The following is an 8,323-nucleotide window of genomic DNA, read 5'->3' on the forward strand; positions in this document are numbered from 1 at the left end:
GATATTTTTCATCCCTCTCAAAAAGTGTTACAAATTAGTATAATATTTTCTTTGTAACTATTTTTTCTATTTAATAATATATCGTATACTAAATGATAAAACCAGAGTGCTAACATATTAACTGAATATTGTTGTGTTTAACGCTATCGCTGCTGTTAAACTATAGTATAAGTATTGAATTTTTCTGTATTGATAGCCCTTGGGGGTGTATTTCAGATAAATAAAAATAAACGAAATAATCCCCCCTAATGTGGGACGTCTGGTCTGCACACTACGGTATACACCGCGATCTTATACGAGATTATTGCTTGCGCCTGCAGTTCCGGTAATTCAAAAATAAACTCATTTATACTATTCGATTGCACGTGAAATTATTAAAATTTAGATTGGCGAGCTATCGACAAAGGGTTCAGATATTTTTTTTTGCATAATATAAAACAATCGTTGAAAAAAATCATACTTTATAAACTACATAATATATTATTATTAGGTCTGCACTACCCATTTTTTCCCCATTAATTTCTCATGTCCTATGGGGAATCGTTGTTTTCGAATTAAAAATAAATGGCAAAAATGTAGGTATAAATAAAATAAAGTACGTACCTATGCACATCGTGATGTTGGGAAAAACTATAGAATTCTTCAAAAAAAAAAAGAATGTCTAACGGTAAAGTGTTAGAAATATAATCGTTCGTGTCCAAGTTTGAATTTATATATTTTAACGTCCAAACTTTTCGTTTAGCGAGGTCGTGGCGCTTATTTCACGCAGTTATCTAGTTGTTTGGGAAAATGTGTTTTTTTTCTTTTGGACTCTCTCGGTAGTAACGATTTATAACAATAACAGGTGGGTATTTATTTCGACGATAACTTCATATCGGCCGCAGTTTGAGCGTTTGTCAAAGGAAAAAACTACGGTGCACCTGGAAAAACCGGCATGGTAACGATGGCTGGGATTCGGTTTGTTTCGAACCCTGACGCGCATTAAAGTCGAGTTTTCCGTTTCTATCGTGTCGCGGGCGGAAAAAAAAGCTCAACAAACTTTTAAATTAAGTTTTGTCGGTGATTTTGACGTTTAAAATTGAACTACGGCGAGCGACGATCGAGGCCTGAAAGTATATTAATTTTTTTTCCCCTCCCCGTGACAGGTTTCCACGTTATACAGGCGGCAGTAGAGATGATAATAATGTGGTATACAACGTGACCGAATAATGGAAACTTATATTATTCGAAATGGGGTGGGTATAGATAAGTTTTTCCAGTCCCTTGTTGTTGTTGTATCCCGAGACGAGGACGCGCCCGCCATAACTTCAACAGCGATGGGGCAGTGGGGCACCGATGAAAAACCGATATTTAAAAAAAAAAAAATAAGTTAGGAAAACGCATAATAATATGGCAAAACCATAGCGTATAGTATTGTGTACCTTTAAACGAATTTTTTTTTTTCGGTTTTCATTATTTTTTTCGGAAACTTAGACGTTTGGAATAACACGCACAATATTGTTATTATAATAAAAAAAAACATTGTCGTCGCAATGATAATATTATTGTTGTGCGTCGTATTCGCGAAGGAAAATAATATATTAGCATTGTTATGCGCTCGTTCGAACGATAAAAACAAGTTGAAAATAATAATAATATGTTTTCGCTCAGATCTTTTAAAATTGAATTTATTTACAACGAGACGTAGGTACCTATATAATATGATTTCGTTCATGAATAAAAACCAATAACAATTGCGAATGTATTTGATTTGTCACTCGCGTACAGGGTGATTTTTTAAGGGCGCTAACCTCATTTTTTTGGTGTCGTTTAAATTATGTATGCATACAGTAAGTCAGATTTGAATTGTTATTTTTGAAATTTTCAAGTGTATAGTGAAAAACGATATTTCCGAACGCTCGGATTTTTCACGACATTTACCTGAGGAGTATTCTGTAGTGGCGATACCAACTTTGGTTTTTCAAACTAGAACCCAGGTATAATATCAAATTAAATAACTCTATAGATTGCCTTTATTTACTATAGAGCGATTAAATTTTACGAATTAATATCAAATCCACCAGAAATCAAGGAAGTTTTTTAATCAATGATGTTTCTAAAACATACTTAAAATCACCACCTACGAATATGTCGACCGATGACTACAGAAAACATTGTGGATATCAATTTTAGTTAATAATTAATTAATTATGGCCGCAAAATTATATACCTACCTCATAATATTATGTTCTTTGTTATAAAACTGAATGTAAATTTTATATTATTTGTACCTAATTCTATTGTATCTGTGGCACTACACAATTATATATATATCGTGTTTTGTAAATGGAGTTTTATCCGTCAATAAAGACAATGGATAATAAATAAATATCATGTCTTAATGCGAATCGTGAATCAGTTGAATTATTCGAAAATTCTGCAGACGTAGGTATCGTGATCGACATTTTAACGTAAAGTTACCGAGTTTCTATAAATCGAACGCTAAAGACAACATTGTTATATTAGCCTTAAAAGGATATAAAATTATGATTGACATTTGTTTTTAAGACTTTTGTGTGCAATGTCAGTCCATAGCATATTACAGTAATATCAAACGATTTTCTGAGTATAAACCTGACTGAGTAGGTAAATATATAGTAATTATTAACAAATATTAATTTATATTGCGTATACTCGTATACTTGTACTGTAGGTACAGCTATAATCATTATTTATTGTAATATGCGAATTCCAACGAACTCTAACAGTACCTATTCAAAATTCAAATTTCGTGGTGTTTGCGTTGCGAGTAGTTATATTATTGTTATTATTATTGTGTTTGTTGTTGTGACGTTTGACATTTAGTGCTCCTCGACATTTTTTTTATCACGAAGTCACCCTAATTTGGACCCATAAAAATGGCGACACGCTTAAGAGTTAAACCAGTCGGGAGGATGTCGGCGCACTATTTGTGTTCTCTCTCTGGCCCGCACGCAGAATAATTGTTTATGTTTTAAATAACCTCAGAGTGAAATTACCCATTACATAAACGATAGATAACACAATTTTTCGAAGGTTTCACGTATAGATTTTTACTAATAGTTGATTTTACTCTAATAAGACTACCTACCTACTCGAAAATCTTACAAAAACGGTAAAGCGTTTTATATTTACGTCGCGTCGCGTGGGCCCGAGAGAGAACGCAAACATTGCGCTGACAACGATGGGTTTTTGAGAAAAACGTCCGACAACTATTATAAACCTATAACAATATAATGTAAATTGAGAATGAGACTCTGTCGGAGTATGTTTTCCTCATTGCAGTGGTTTTTGCCGTAACGCCTTTGAACATGCACTGCAATACGAATAAACATTATTTTTTTAGGTTTAGAACCACTGGTCGTTCTACCAGTACGGCGCGCATAATATACTAACCTAACCCATACTCGCGGGCAGCAAAACGAGTCGACAAAACATTATTATTATGTCCCGGGGACCGAGGAACGTGTCGCCGAACGACTGCGGTCTCGGCGGTGTGTTGTGCACCGGGTGTGGGGTGGGTGGGTTGGTTGGTGGGTGGGTGGGCGTTATGGCGGCGGTGTAGGTGATCGGTCGGTCGAGGCTGCGGTATCGGTGGCTGGACGCCAATAATATTAGGTACTTTTCTTTCAAGGCCGACACGAGACGACCGACTCCCGCCTCTCCCTCTCCGTCACACTCTCGCTTACTTCGACTCACTCACTCACTCTGTCTCACTCTGTCTCTCTCTTCATCTCTATCCGTCTCACTCTCTCTCTCTTCCTCACGCCCTATCCCACTGTCACTCTCTCGCCCCTCCTCTCACTCTGTCTGTTTTTTCTCTCTTCCTCTTCCTCTATCGGTTTTTTCTCTCTCTATCTTCGGCGCTTTCGTTATATTATATTTTATGTTATACGACATTTTTTTTTTCGGTTAATGTTCGTATGCGTTATTATCATTTATACCATCACCATTATCACCATAATTATTATCATCATTATCATCATTCATCATCAAAGTTTTTTCGTTTTCGTCGTCGGGACAAATACTATGACGCGCACACGTATCAAAGCATCTCATGGTTCAGGCATACAACATCTGTGGGCGTATAAATTATGAGCAATCAACGGACGCGTTTGCGCCTATTACAGAACATTATAATATTATGTTACCTGGGAACTAATAACTCCTGTGCGTACATCTATAGAGATGATCTGTCGGCCCGTCATATTACCTCGTATTATTTTATGATATTTTTATTGTGATTAAAGTAATTTATTTTACTATTAGGCATTTGTAGTAGTGCTGGACGTCGGCTTGGCTAATCCGGACTACGGATGGAAATATAGAATCCACCAATCCGGGTTAAACGACGAGTCCGTAAGTCCGAGTATGGGTTAAATTTATAAAGCTGAATTAATAGTTTGAAATTCGTGTTTATAAACAAAGTACTGAGTACAAACATAATGTTATGTATGATAGATAGTATCTATAGTATACTTTAGCCAACCGGATAGTAAACACATAACATATTTGTTTGTTATATTAATTATAAATTAAGTTAATTAAATTTCGACTGGTTAATATTAGATTTATATTCTATCTTATCTTTTATTAGAAAAACGTATTTTTAAAATACGGATTAAATGTATATATCATAATCCGGATTGGTAGTTTACAATCCGGATAAACAGATTCATAACGTTTGTCTCTATCCGGATCGACCCGGATTGGTAATCTGGTTACGGTATGAGAATTTATTTATGAGAACTTTTGTACTAAATTTTTAGTATTAAATTTTCAACCTTTAGCTGTAAAAATTGAGCATTATTTTTATAGTTTTTACAAAATAATTTGCAAAATTTACGATATTTTAATGAGTTACGTCAATATTTGAACTTAAATACTTGGAAAAAAAATCGTCCCTATTTTATCCTTAATATTTTTTTAACTGCTATTAGAATAACGTATGATGAACTTTGTATTACACTTTTGAGCATTTCAACCAAACGAAAAAAAATCTATTGAATCAATTTTATTGAGAAAATAAACATTTTGAGAAAATTTCAAGTACCTATAGTTAATAGTTTTTGATTCATAACAAAACAAGAAAATCGTTGTGTGAGAATTTGTTAATTTACTTGAGAAGTCTAGACATTTGTTTGTTTCGTTAAAGGTAGACAAACTTATGAAAAATCGTGTAATACATTTTCAAATCTTAGATATAAAAAGAAATTTTTTTTTGAACTTCTAACTAAAAATAATTTGCAAATATTTGTGATATTTATGACTTGTCAAAACTCTAATTCCAACTTCAATATTTTAGTAGAATCAGAAATTACATACTATGATATACTTACTTTTTATTTTAATTTTAATGAAGTAATTTATTAAAAAAAAAAACCTTATTATTGTAAAATCAATACGTTTATCGCCCCGCACAGAATTTAAGACTATTAAATCTTATTCCCAATATAGACTAATATTGTGTATTTGGTACCTACTAATATTTTACAATACGCACTCTGTATATTATCGTAAACATTTCGATAAGATATACGTATTAATCGAATCAAGTATAATAAAGTCACAATATCGGTCAATAGTAACAAAATAACTGTTATGTTTAATACTTATAGGAGTTGCGTTGGGTAGGGTAGTTCAAAGGTGCACAGAGTTCTATGATTTAGCTGATAGTTAGCACCCACCAGAAAATACAAACAAGCGGTGCACTGCGTACTATAATATTATATTAAAATAGGAATTGCATTGTGACAAAACGCATTTCACTCGCAGGCTTTTTATTTGTTTTGATTGCTCACCCTATTCTTTTTTATCCAATGGAGCAGTAATTAAAAATGTTATTTTTAAATGTAGGTAAGTATGTATACCTAGTGGTAGGTACTCAAAGACCGCCGTTTTCAACTTCTAAAGATATGCCGTCTGTACTTACTACTTACTTAATGGAATGTGTACATTAGGACGTTAGGTTAGGGTGGATTCGATTATGTAAAAACCTCGTTAGCACGTTACAAAGTAACTTTTTCGAGCAAAAAATTTAAAAAAATTGAATTTTGAATTAAACCAAAAAACCCTGAAACGCAAAATAAAAACTTCTTATTGTGATTAAAAACACACGAAACGCAAATGTTAAAAAGCAATCAAGCCGTATAATATTGTTTTTCTGTATTCTCGGAATTTTATTTTTCATGGAGATTTCAACAGTTTATGTGGACCACCTCCCGTTGCTCTATACCGTGTAACGCATACTCATTGTATTTCCCAAAAAGTGTAATGTATGTTCACAGCACCTTTTTACACAATATGGTAATTTCAGTAAATTATGGGGACCGCGTCGGGTTGCACTACCGTGGTCACAGCACCATTCCACATGATTATTTGCCTGTTACTCAAATAAATATTTTATGTGAACCTTTTTTCGTGTAATAAATAATGTTTGTAAGCAATTCTATTTTTTATTGAAATTTAATATTTATTTTTTTTGTTGCCACGATTCACATATATATATATATATATATAATAAAATATTATTTATACAAGTTCTCTAACTCAATTGCTACGAATAGCTCGTAAGCAGTTAGTTTTTCCGTAATGTAATGGAGGGTGTACCAGGTAGACCTAACAAAAAGACAGATGATGCTATATGAAAAAACTGCTATATGATCAGTAAATAATTTAAGAAATATACTCATGTCAGCAAATTTCCAAAAATAATATTTTGAAAAAAGTTATTACCTACATTCCATATTAATTTAATCAAAAACATATTGATATTTAAAAGAATTCTAAAAATAAACTACTCGACTTAGATAAATGTCTTTACCGTTAAAATTGTTATTATACCTAATCAGATTCACAAATTAATTATTTTGAATTTAACCAAAAAAATTTACATCAAATTTTATTTTATTTATTTTCAGTACTCATTCAAAAATAAAAAAAAATGTTTTATATTATACTTGTAGATCACGTGACTATACATTATATATATATATATATATATATAAAACAAACCTAATATTGATTAGAACAAAAGTTATTTTATCTGTATCGTCTTCCTGTTACATCCTGTATATCGTAACGCTAATCGTCTATCAATAAAATTATAGAAATTTGTAGTAATTTATGATGAAATAATATAATAATAAAAACAGTGTTAATTGAAACTACAATAGAGGCGCTAAAGTGTCTTTTGCATTCTCCCCCCCCCCCTACAGTTGTGCTGTCGTCACTATCATTATACACATAACAAACACAATTTTCTCAATAATTACCTACCCATTATATTATTTAGGCTATGATTTCATTGGGTCTACAAAAATCCAACTCCTGAAAACCACGAAAAGTCCATATAAATCCTCCAGCACAATAATATTGTTATCTCCGTCGTCGTCATTGTTGTTTTACATAATTATTATAATACCTAACCATCTTACATGATTATCTGTTTTTTAGTCAAATAAATATTTTTTGTAAACCTTTTTTGCATAATAAATCGTTTTTGTAAGCAATTCTACTTATTTCAGAAATACATATACATATATATAGCCACAAATATCTCGTAAGAAAACCGTTTTTCGTAATATTGTAATAATATACCGCAATGCTAATATAGTCAATCAATAAAATGAATTATAAGATGTTGTAATAATTTATGGGGAATTAATGTAATGACAAAAATAGTTTTTATTGAAACTACAATAGTGGCGCTAAAGATTCCCCCATATAGCACCAACAACATTATCACTATACACATAACACAATACGATTTTCTCCACAACCACTAATTACCTATATACCTAGCCATCGTATTATTATTTAGGTTATGATTTTATTGGATCTAAAAGAAAATAGCTCCGGAAAACCACGTAAAGTGCATCGAAATCCTCCAGCCCGATAATGTTGTTATCGTCGTCGTCGTTGTTTTACATTATTATTATTATTATTATTATTACGTAGGTTGTTAGTGGGTAGGTTCAAAGTTTTCGCCGAGTTCTTTTACGATAGTATTATTATCATTATTTTACCGACCACGCGCGTCGGACACTTTTCTCACCATACTTTATACGTAGGTACCTATACATATAATAATAACATATTATACCGCGGTCGTCGGTGAATAATAATAATTTACGTCGTCGTGACATAATATTATTATTATTATTATTATTATTATTATTATAACATTATACCATACACACAATATCATTATAATCGTCGTGTATACTATTACTATTATTATTATTATATACTCATGTGATGTTGTAATAATACACTCAGTTTGTTATTTCTTTGTTTATTTTGG

General features: G+C 32.0%; 1 protein-coding gene across 1 annotated transcript in view; it reads left to right on the top strand.

Annotated features, from left to right (window-relative positions):
• LOC100570077 (phospholipid transfer protein C2CD2L) overlaps positions 1 to 8,323 on the top strand; it is a gene marked incomplete at its 3' end in the record, with an annotated part of 128,466 nt that overhangs the window by 33,741 nt on the left and 86,402 nt on the right.

The sequence above is a fragment of the Acyrthosiphon pisum genome, chromosome X (assembly GCF_005508785.2).
Source record: "Acyrthosiphon pisum isolate AL4f chromosome X, pea_aphid_22Mar2018_4r6ur, whole genome shotgun sequence".
Taxonomy (NCBI): Eukaryota; Metazoa; Arthropoda; class Insecta; order Hemiptera; family Aphididae; genus Acyrthosiphon; species Acyrthosiphon pisum.